The 11,846-nt window shown below is 51.7% G+C and overlaps 1 long non-coding RNA gene across 1 annotated transcript; it reads left to right on the forward strand.

Moving 5' to 3' along the window:
* Positions 1 to 3,894: 3,894 nt before the first annotated feature.
* On the forward strand, positions 3,895 to 11,087 carry LOC131508350 (uncharacterized). The gene is made up of 2 exons (XR_009259982.1): positions 3,895 to 4,330; positions 10,327 to 11,087. It is a non-coding gene; the product is annotated as an uncharacterized LOC131508350 (long non-coding RNA).
* The last annotated feature ends 759 nt before the right edge of the window (positions 11,088 to 11,846 follow it).

Genomic DNA, 11,846 nt, shown 5'->3' on the forward strand with positions numbered 1-11,846 from the left:
CATACTAATCTAGACTTTGGGTTGTAAGAGACTGAAACTCAACTCAAGAAGGACATCTTGGGGCGCCTGGGTGGCTGAGTCGGTTGAGCGTCCGGCTTCGGCTCAGGTCACGATCTCACAGCTCGTGAGTTCGAGCCCCACGTCAGGCTCTGTGCTGACAGCTCAGAACCTGGAGCCTGCTTCGGATTCTGTGTCTCCCTCTCTCTCTCTGCCCCTAACCCACTTGTATCCTGTCTCTGTCTCTCTCAAAAATAAATAAACATTTTTTAAAAATTTTTTTAAAAAGGCATCTTAAGAAACAATTCACACAACTAAACAGGTCAACTTCTGGCTTCAGGAATGGCTGGATCTAGGTGTCCACATGATATCATCAGGCATCTGCCTCTCAGTCCTGCTTTCCTCTGAGTTGACATCACTCTCAGGCAGGCTCTCCCTTTGTGAACCAAGATGGTCTCCAGTGGCTCCTCACTCATATCATACCAGCTTAGTGACCCTTTAAAAACCTTTCAGGAAAAGTCCCAGGGTGTCTTTCTTTTGACCCCTTGAATCAAAAGCCCAACCCCTAAATCACTTTCTGTCACATACGCACGCTTGACACAAAACCAAGTATGACATGACCCTTGCCATCAAAGACCAACCAATCCAGAGGGGAACACTCATAAACAGAGTGCTCAGACCCATGTGGTTCTGAGGCTGCCAGGACAGATCAAATTCAAGACATAAAGGCTGTAGATCATTCAGGGATATAATTTAAGCATCCTTCTTTCTCCTGGCTGTTCAGGCTTTCACTGATGCCTGGGTCATGCTTCCTGGCACATCATATTTCTCTAAGGTTTCAATGTACGAAGCCTGTGCCCTGACCCTCACCACCACCTGACCGTTGCCATCCTGCTGCCTGAAGCACAGCCAGCCTCAGAGGAGTTCTGTACGGAGACTTTTCTTTCCCCCTTTCCCTGGGTTCCTGCGGACAAGCAATCCTCCACAGAGATAATATCATCTGATGAACACATACTATGTGGTGAGGACTTCCATTACATCTCTGAATCCTCACGACAGCTCTTTGAAGTATCATTACTTCGCCTGGGTGGCGCAGTCGGTTGAGCGTCCGACTTCAGCCAGGTCACGATCTCGCGGTCCGTGGGTTCGAGCCCCGCGTCGGGCTCTGGGCTGATGGCTCGGAGCCTGGAGCCTGTTTCCGATTCTGTGTCTCCCTCTCTCTGCCCCTCCCCCGTTCATGCTCTGTCTGTCTCTCTCTGTCCCAAAAATAAATAAAAAACGTTGGGAAAAAAAAATGAAGTATCATTACTTCCATCTTGCAGGAGGGGAAACCAAGACTTCAGATTAGGCAACTTCATGCCATTCCATATGGCCTCTCAAACACAAAAGGATTTCGTCTCTTTCTTTTTGTTCTTAGTTCCCAGGATCGAGACCCAGTGGTTTCCAGGGACAAAGGGTCCCGGAACATAGGCACTGTGATTTCGTTGATCCCACAGACCGCCCGTGAGGTAGATATTATAGTCCCATTTTACAGACAAGGGGAAAGAGGCTCAGAGAGGGCAGTGACCTGCCCCAAATCACACAAGTGTGAGCTGTGGAGTCAGAATTTGACCAGGTCTGACGCTTTCCACAGCATCACTGTTTATGGGTAAATTGTCAGAAGGAGGCTGTGGGGGGAAGGAGTAAGAGGAGGGGGAGGAGAAAAGAGATGAAAGGTTGGGAGAGGGGGGAGGGAATTAGGCTGTGCGTCTAGAAGGACAAAGAGAGAAAGCCGCCCATCAGGGTCCTTGACTTACATAATGACCATTAGTCTAATTCTAGGGCCAGGGAATCTTCCCCTCTCCCTTCAGGCTCAATTCTCCTGGCTCTTGGAAGCTGGTTTTGGCTCCCACACAAGGACGTGGAAAACATGACTATTCCAGGCATCCACAATAGGAACAGAGCCCCGACCTTGGCTGTTAAATGCACCCAGGGGAAGCTTCCAGAAGCCCAGGGACTGCTACATCAATACAAAGTGCCTGGGGCAGCCTGGTCTTCTGTCCTCAGCCCTCTCCCCTCCTGGCTGGGGCCTGCCCAGGTGTAAACCTTTCTTCCTGGGTAGAGAGCCTCAGACTGCCCTCTCCTGCCTCTTCCCAGCTGCCAGGGGAAAGGCTTTAGCCATCCTCTGAGGAATCCAAAGGGCCTGCTTCGGAGCCCGCAGGACAGGCCTGAGTTCATGTCCACACTCTGCCCCAACAAGCAAGGCCACTTGGCCTCCCCAAGGGGCCTCCAGAGGTGCTGTTCATCCCAAAGCTTGTGTGGATGTGGCCCCTGGAGTTGTGCAATGAGAAGCTACCTCCCGTAGGTATCACTTCCCTGCCTCTAGGTGGGGCCTGCAGGACTATCCCCTCAAGCCCGCAGAGGGAGGAAGAGCGGCTGATTGTGGCAGAAAGAAAATGTCCCCTGGGGACCTTCGCCCAGGGAGGCAGCATCCTGGCATCCCAGCTTGGAGCAGCTATTTCCAGTGTGTTGGTGCCTAACAGGGAGGTGGGGTGGAGGTGAGGGGATGAGGTACAGCACAGAAGACAGACGAGCCTGGGGTCCAGGCCTGCCTCGTCCGTGGGATCACGAGCAAGTCACTGACCCTGTCTAAGCCTCAGTTTCTGGATCTCTGAGTTGAGAGGATCTCAGCCCCCTCGTGGCTTGTCAAGATGAACCAACTGAGTCAGAAAGTGACTGGCACTTAGGGGGTGCTCAGTAATGGTGGTTATTGTTGTTACCAGTGTTAGAGGCCATTTTGCTTCCTCATCCCGTTACCCGCCCCCACCCCGGCTGGGTGTTCCTTCAGGTCCTGTACTGCCTCAGGAGGTGGCCCCGCGACACTGTCAGCAGCATCTACAGGTGACCAGCACAGGGTCTACCAAATAGTAGAACCGCGGTATTTATATCCCCCGCCCCCAGGGTGCAATTTCTGGCGTTAGCACACCTCCTTCCCGCAAGGAATGAAAGCAAGGGGCAATCAGATGGCGGGGGCTTGCCAGGCCCCTGAGCTTGCCCCGGCCCCTCGCCCCTTGCTTGTTTTGGCTCCCCATCAAGAATGCTGGCCCAGGCCTGGGAGGCTGACTGACCTCAGACTCCAGAGGGAAAGTCACACTTTTGCTCAACTCCCAGGAGCAGCCCTACATTCCAGGAGGGGCGTGGGAAGGGCCAGGCCTTGCCCTAGCTAAGCTGAGTGGGGAGCTGCCTGCAGCCTGGCCATGCTCATAGCCTCAGCACTGACCATGCCCACGTCCATACACCCCAGGGGGATCTGCCCCACGAGGGAGGATTGGAGGAAGGGGGTGGGGCATAGAAGATGCCCCCTGCCACCCCAGGACAGAAATGTAAGAAATTTCCCGGTGCGATGTCTCTGGCCTTCCCCATCCACCCCGGTCTCCCTTACTAGCTAATGCTCTTCTCCCTTTTCTGGTGCCACCTCCCCCCACCCCCAACCTTCAAAAAAAAAAAAAAAAAAAAAAAAAGAACCCTCTCCATTATTCTGAGCAATTCTAATCTTCCTTCAGTTTCTGCCCTCTCTGAGAGATGGTCCCAGGTAGTCCCAGGGCTATCTAGATTTGACTCCAGGGACATCCCTCCTGGCCAAGTCTTTCTTTCCACCCTGGGAGGGGTTCAGTTGGAGTTGTTCTTAACAGAGGCCAGGCTACTGAACAAGGCTTCCCTGAGGAGGTCACACGAGAACTGGGCCTTGGGGGGTGGATAGCAGTCGGCCAGCAAAGACCGGCCCAAGCACACTCTGCAGAAGGGAGCTGCCCCAACACAGAGGATTCAGGGCAGTTGTGCTGGAAAAGCAGACCAGGGCCCTGGGCAGAGGTCCCCAGGAGACATTTTCCTTCTGCTACAACCAACCTCTTTTCCCCCAAGAGGTTCCCAGGACTCTGCTGGGTAGTGACCCCTAGGCAGGCTTACTCCGGAGCCCCAGATAGGGCACAGGGCAGTGGAGTTGCCTGGGCAGAGGGTCAGGAAGCAGGATGATCTTGTGAGGGCCCCATTCCATTGGAACTAACTTTTCCCTATTCTCACCTTAAGGCCCAAGTCCCCAGGTCCAGAGAAGAGGGCTCTCTGGGCTCCTCCTTGGGAGGGTCTGGCAGTTTCTTTGCAGAAGATGGAGCACTGTCGTCCTCTAGTGGTCTTGGGAGAGGGTGCAAAGACTTGAAGAGAAAGAAACTGCCGGACAGGCGGTCAAGGTTCAAGCGCTGGTTAAGCCTGCTGCCCTCACCCCACCTTTAGCAGATCCTTGAGATGTCACCAGATGACCTGAGAATCCAGACTCCTGTGAATGGCCTTGTGGATCCAGGTAAGCTTGAGGAGGACAAGCTAGGGTGACACTGGGGCCCGGCTGAGTTACATCAGAGCCTGTGGTTGGGCTAAAGCTTGGGTGGGGACAGACTGGGGCTGGGACCCTGACAAGTTTCTCCCCCAGACCCTGCAGTCCTAGGAGGGTGCTAGCTGGCCCCCAACTCTGGTCCGCATCTCAGGCCACTGAGCTGACTGGCCCAGTCTAAGCCCTACACAAAAGTGCCGTGTGTCAGGCACACTGAAATTAAACAAGTAGGGGGAAATGCAATAAAAAGGAACCCTCAAGACATTATGCTAAGTGAAATAAGCCAGTCACAAAAGACAACTACCATACGATTCCACTTACAGTCTCTAGAGCAGTCAAATTCATAGAGAGAAAGGGGCGCCTGGGTGGCTCAGTCGGTTAAGCGGCCAGCTTTGGCTCAGGTCATGATCTTGCAGTCCGTGAGTTCGAGCCCCGCGTCGGGCTCTGTGCTGACAGCTCAGAGCCTGATGGCTGTTTCAGATTCTGTGTCTCCCTCTCTCTGACCCTCCCCCGTTCATGCTCTGTCTCTGTCTCAAAAATAAATAAACATTAAAAAAAAAATTAAAAAAAAAAAACAAATTCATAGAGAGAGAAAGCCAAATGGAAGCTACGGGGGGCCGAGGGAGGGGGCAGTTAGAGTTTAACGGGCACAGAGTTTCTGTCTGGGAAGATGAAAAATGTTCAGGAGATGGATGGTGGTGATGGCTGCACAATGAAGATGTACTTCATGCCACAAACCTGTACAACTCAAAAATGGTTAATGCGTGTTTTACCATAATTTTTTTTTAATTGGAAAAAAATCCCCAAATATAGAAGAGGAATGGGAGTACTGCTAAAACTTCCTCTGTGGCCATCGGGGGGTGACTCCCATACACTTGTGTCCCAGTCTGCTGGGGCCACCATACAATACGACAGACTGGGGGGCTTAAACAACAGAAACGTATCCTCTCACAGTTCTGGAGGCTGCAAGTCCAAAGTTAGGGTGCTGGCAGGGCGGGTGGGTGGTGACTCTCTTCCTGCCTTGGCATCGTGTCCTGGTGTGGCCTGACCACCGTGCACACGCAGAGCGAGTGATCTCAGGTGTCTCTTCTTCTTGTGAGGATGGCAGTCCTACTTGATGAGCTCCCCCTTATGACCTCATTTAACCTTAATTATCTCCCCGAAGGCCCCATTTCCAAATGCAGTCACACTAAGGGATCAGGATTTCCACATACGAATCCCGGAAATATCGTTATTATTGTTTAATGCAGGAAGGGGCTGGAGAGTGGGAAAAGAGATCTGACAAGGCAAGGTGGCCGTCTAGAGAGTTGGCCAAGGAGAGCCCAGTCCAGGGAGCAAGTTTATCTAACACCGCACGCTCTCTGCTTCACCAAACTTGCCACCAGGGAGTGGGGCAGGAATGGATGCTGATGTTACAAGAGAGGGGCCAGGGTAAACCCAGGACAATGTGGGCACCCTGATCTAGACTGAGAGAATCAAGGGAAGTTTCTGGGAGGAGGCAACTCCTGAGGAGCATCTTGAAGGGGGAGTAGATGGTCTCTGGGTGGAGCAGAAAAAGAAAGGTTTTCTAGGTAGCTGGAACAGTGGGTGCAAAGGCCCTGAGGCAGCTTAATTCTGGCCTCGGTGACTCATTAGGCTAATAATAACAACAAAAAAAGTATATCAAGGAGCTGGTTTGGAGAGGATATATTCTCCACCTTGAGGATAGCTTTTGAATATTTCTTTTTAAATAATCCTTGCTATTTTCCCTTCTTCCTTTACATAAAATAGAAAACACCGAAGCCCTGATTCACCTGTTAAGCACCTCCCCAGAGTGGCAGTTGCAAAACTGATAAATTGCAAAACTGCCCAACTACTGCTAAGCAGTTAAATCAGATTAAATCAGGACAGTGAGTCTGCAAGGGCTGTTTATCATTCTCTACTGGTTTGCAAGGGAAAAGGGAGTTGTGTTCTGGGTGGGGGCTGAGATGTGGCCTCTGTTAACTCCATGACCCCAACAAAGTGATTGGCACTTGTTACCCTTGGTTTCTATAGTAACATAATAGTCATGCAATAGCCCCAAACCACCTAGACCTCTCACTGCAGGATCTGGGAAGAGTGAAACTATGAACCGCCCCACCCCACCCCACCCCCACCCCCGCCGGTGGCCTTCGAGAACCCACCCACCTCTGCTAGAGAGAACAGTAACCCTATCAGGCTCAGGCCACCCCCTCTTTCATAGAGAAAAGAGAGAGGATATGTGGGTCCACCCCAATTCTGCCCCTCTGTTGTCCCCCTACAGTTCCCACCCTCATCACTCCCACTCTGCACTTTGGGGCACTCTGTGCCCCAGCCAGAGTAAGCCACCTTTACAAAAGTGGAAGGCTCTTACTTAGGTTTTAAATATTAACTGAGTCTCCCTGACCCCTGGCACTTCCCTCCCTTACCTGGGACCTCTCCTCCCCTCCCCTCCATACTCACTGGAAAGATGTCACAGGGCGAAAAGCAGATAGGGTGCAAGCAGTCAGCATGTAACAGATGCTCTAGGGCCAGTCTGGGTCACTGTGTGGACGAGTCCTACGCCCACCCCGCATCTACATCTTGGCATGATACCAGCCCCTGCCACTTGGCCATGACTTTGGGGGAAAGGGATAGCACCCCAGTGGAATGGGGTCTCAAAACAGAAATGAAGTTGTGAGGAAAATAAGCTCATTTCATGCTCGCCTGGGTTTACGGATTGGGATTCATGCCCACTGTATACAAGCTTCCCTCCCCCACTGGAATGGTCCCCCCCGCCCCCACTCCACGCGCATCCACTCACACACATTGCACCTGGGTCATGCCTATTCGCCTGCTCTCCATTCAAACCTCACAGTTTCCACGTGACCTGCCCCAGAAAGCCTTCCCTGGCAGACCCCACCCCTCCCCCCTGCACTGCCAGGCTGGGTTAATCTGTACTAATTTGCTGACGTCTCTGCCTCCTTTGGTGAACCATTAGCTCCTCAAGGGCAGGGATGGGATCGAATCCACTCTCGTATCCCTGGTGCCCAGAGCGGTGCCCACCTCTTCGTAGGCACCCCCAGATGTCCCTCCACTTAAAGACATGACTACCCGGTGGGTGAGGAAGACAGACGGGGCGAAGGGGTCCAAGAGGGAGTTATTTCTGATAGCTGCCGAGATTGGCTTCCCTCAGACTGGACCTGGTGGACCTTTATAAGGTTGATCACCCTCAAGAAACCGCATAGAATGTTGCTAAGCCTTCTGCCATCTCCACCTGAATCAGCAGCAGGGAAAAGAGATCTCTCCTTCCAGAGTGCACGGCCCTCCCTGTTTTCTACCTATGTTAACTCTTCATTCAATAAACTTTTACTGAGCCTCCACACGTCCCAGGTGTAAACGGCCCTTTACTTCCTTATGCTTTTCACGTCCATGATATTCCCTTTGATCCATTCCACTCTGGTTGCTGACTTGGGACAGTTATTATTTTTTCTGGTCTAGGCTTCATTCCCCTTCTTTTGGAAACAGCACCTCAATTTTCCTCGGGGGGAAAAAATCCTACCCAGTTCCACCCCTGTGGATCCTGCCAGCTGGTCTCATTCCCTTGGCTGCGAGCTGTGCACCCGGCCTGGCCAATCAGCGCTTCCCACCTCCTCCTGACCTCCCCCCACCTCCTCCATCATCCACACAGCAGCTGCAGGGACTTTCTCGAAACATTAACCAAATTATAGAATCCCTCTGCTTAAAATCCTCCAAAGAGTCTGCCATCCAGCCCAAAGTTCCTCACCAGGGCCCGCAAGGCCTTGCCACGTCGAAGTTTCAGCATAAATGTCACTTACTTAGAAATACCCTTCAAGGGGCGCCTGGGTGGCGCAGTCGGTTAAGCGTCCGACTTCAGCCAGGTCACGATCTTGTGGTCCGTGAGTTCGAGCCCTGCGTCAGGCTCTGGGCTGATGGCTCGGAGCCTGGAGCCTGTTTTGATTCTGTGTCTCCCTCTCTCTCTGCCCCTCCCCCGTTCATGCTCTGTCTCTCTCTGTCCCGAAAATAAAAAAAAAAGTTGGAAAAAAAAAAAAAAAAAAAGAAATACCCTTCAAGACCACACTCTGCAGATGTCTGTTTCAGCACATGTTGTTCAGAGCATTTATCACCTTTTGTCGGCTTGCTTTCTCTCTCACCCCATCGGATGCTGGGCGGAAGCAGAGACGGGTCTATCTTCCTCACTTTTTATCCCCAGCACCTGGCACACAGTAAGAGCTCAATCGATCTTTGGAGAAGCTGTGGGCAATGACCTGGGGCTGGGGAGAGGCCAGGCAGATGTGCCCGGCCACCGCAGGGGTCCAGGGCAAAATGGCGGTGGTCTGCACTCCGGAGGTTGGCAGGCCAGATTTGGCCCATGGGTCACAGTTGGTGGACCCCTGCCCCACCGTGCTGTGGGTGGATCGGCCAAAAAGGAAGACGTCAATGATGTTGAATGGAGGAAAAATCAAATAAGCAAGGCTCCCGAGAAAGCCAGAGGGGATCCAGAGCCCAAAAGGCAAGGCGGCCGTGGTGGGGAGAAGGACATCTACTGTGTGGCAGGAGCGAGAAGGTGTCTACGATGAGGGAAGGTGGTAGGTTTGGTGGTGGGAATGTGCACTTTGCCCCTAGAGACCTCTTTTACTCCATGAAGAATGAGCTGAGATCATCAGCTGCGAGGAAAGAAGTAGGGCTTGAGAAAAGACAGCTAGGAGGAAACTGTGTTCTCAGAACTGGACAGAAAACCTAGAGAACACGGGAGGATTGCAGGGCAGCAGTGTCTGAGGACAACAGGGTCCCTACGGTGCAGTGGGGTCAGGCGGCTGAGGGGCAGAGGAAGAGAGGGGAGGTGGGGGGTGGTGACGCTCAGGGCCTGGGTGAGCCACTCCCACGAGCCTCCAAGTCCCCCCACGTGAGGTCCCGTCTTCTGTGAATTAGGGGGCACCCAGGGGGGTGGCAGATGGCAGCCGTGAGGTGGGAGAGACGGCAGTGTAGCCAGATGACAGAATCTCAAGGAGAGGGGGGCACCTGCTGGGAATCTACAGATCCATCCCATCCCTGGCCCCCCGGGAACCCGGTGGAAGTGTGGAAAAGTAGGAGCGTGTCCTCAGGGGCATCCGGGCTCCAGTGCAGGGAGAAGAGGAAGCAACTGCTCAGAGCAGCAGCCCCTGATCTCAGATAGAACAGAACGGGGGCTGGGAGGTGCGTGAGTGTGCACGTGAGTGCCTGTGTCCAGCGTGAGTGCAGGAGCATATGTGAAGAGGCATTAGTGTGAGCATGTGCGAATATGTGGGGGGGTGAGTGTGAGTGTGCAACTATGTGGGTGGGAGTGATGTGCGTGTGTATGGGTGGTGTAAGGATGTGCTGAGTGCGGGCACGAAAGTGTGTGTGCATATTAGAGTGCGAGTGCGTTTGAATATATGGGTAGCTGAGTGTCCCTGCGTGTGAGCGTGAATGTGTCTGTGGGCCTGAGGTTCTGGGAGTGTTGAGTATGTGAATGTGGGTGGGTGAGTGTGAGGTGTGCAAGAGAGGGTTGGTGTGTGGGTGGGTGAGTGGAGGCGGGAGTGTGTGTTGTGCGAGCGACAGAGAGGGGGCAGGGAGGGAAGGAGAGAGAAGAGGGGGGTGGGCAGGATCGGGCCAGCTGAGGGGTTTTACTGGTGCTACAGGCCCCAGTGAAAGTCTGGAAGCAGAAGGAAGGCCCGGAAGGCTGGGAGGGAGGGCTGGGAGGCATGGCGGGATCACCGAAGGTCTGCCAGGGAGATGGGCGGTCACCCTGCTCAGCTCCTGTGGCCCTGAGGCTCCCTCAGCTGAGTGGTGGCCTCTAGGCCAATTGCTACCCAGGGTTCATACCACGTTTTGCCGTTTTCTGAATTGCTACCATGTATTTTTATCAGCAATTCTAAGAATGGAACAGTATTCCATTGATTGGATGATCCACAATTTATTCACCTTCCCCCCCCCCTTTTTTTTTATTTTAGAGAGAGCACAAATGAAGAAGAGTGGCAGAGGAAGGGAGAGAGAGAATCCCAAGCAGGCTCCACACTCAGCACAGAACCCACCGCGGGGTTCGATCCCACGACCCCAGGATCATGACCTGAGCGGATATCAAGGAGTTGGAAGCTTAACTGACTAAGCCAACCAGGCGCCTCCATCGTTCCCTTATTAATAAACATGTTAATTGTATGCAAAATTTCCCAGTTATTAACAGCACTATCATGCAGTCCTTGAAGCTCTTTTTGCTCATCTCACAATTTCTATAGAAGAAATTCCTTAAAGAGGAAAGTTAAGTCAAAAAATATGCAAAGATCTAAGGCTTTAGATTTCTGCTGCCAAACGGCTCTCCAAAAACACTGAAACAATTTACAACTTCCCCATCAACGTGGGAATATCTACTTCCCTATAACCTAACCCTGGGTATGATTTACTTTTCATCTTCAATCCGTGGGATACTTAAAATATAAGGCATCTCACTGATGTCACAATTACCGTTTCTTATTATTGGCAACCACTACATTTTATTGTTTGAGTATTGCCTATCTTATTGTAAATTGCTTTTCCTTGTCCTTTGCTGATTTTTTGACAGGAGTTATTGCCACATCATAAGAATGCTAGTAAAAACGACAATCTTTTGTTGGCCAGATATGTTGAAAGTATTTCTCCTACTTTATGATTTGACTTTCAATTTTATTTGGATGTTTCATAGGTAAAGAGAAAAATTATAATTTGTTAGCCAAAGCTATCAATCCTTTCCTTTGTTTTTTTGCCTTTGGTGTGAATCTTTAAAATAACTTTTCAATCCAAAGATTATATAAGTGTCCACCTGTTATTTTCTAGGACACTTATGTGGTTGTAACAAACATTTGGGTAATAGAGTCATCTAGAATTTATTTCGCTTAAACTCTTGAAGTACACGTCTCGGGGTGCCTGGGTGGCTCAGTCGGTTAAGCGTCTGACTTGGGCTCAGGTCATGATCTCGTGGTTTGTGAGTTTGAGCCCGGCACCTGGCTCTGTGCTGACAGCTCGGAGCCTGGAGCCTGCTTCCGATTCTGTGTCTCCCCCTCTCTCTGCTCCTCCCCTGCTCACGCTCTGTGTCTCTCTATCTCTCAATAATAAATAAACGTTACAAAAAAAAAAAAAAAACAACTCTTGAGTACACATCTCACTTTACCTTTCAAGGTGACTGTTACACACCCCCCTCCCCAATGCTCCCTCTGCTGCCTGTCACCACTTGCCCAGTAACCATTTACTGAGCACTTACTGTATACCATCCCCATTCTTGCCTCTGCTTGGGAGTTATCTGGGAACCTGCCTGGGGGGCCCCGGGAAGGCAGAATCTCCATTTATGGACCTCAAGTTACCTTAGTTTCTTCTCTAAAGGCTCTCTCTCCAAACACAGTCCCATTCTGAGGTACTCGGGGTTAGGACTCCCCCTCTGAATCTGTGAGAGAGGGGCACAGTTCAGCACATACATGAGATCTGTTCTCGAAAAGGAGAGAAT

Source organism: Neofelis nebulosa, chromosome 1, assembly GCF_028018385.1.
Source record: "Neofelis nebulosa isolate mNeoNeb1 chromosome 1, mNeoNeb1.pri, whole genome shotgun sequence".
Lineage (NCBI taxonomy): Eukaryota > Metazoa > Chordata > Mammalia > Carnivora > Felidae > Neofelis > Neofelis nebulosa.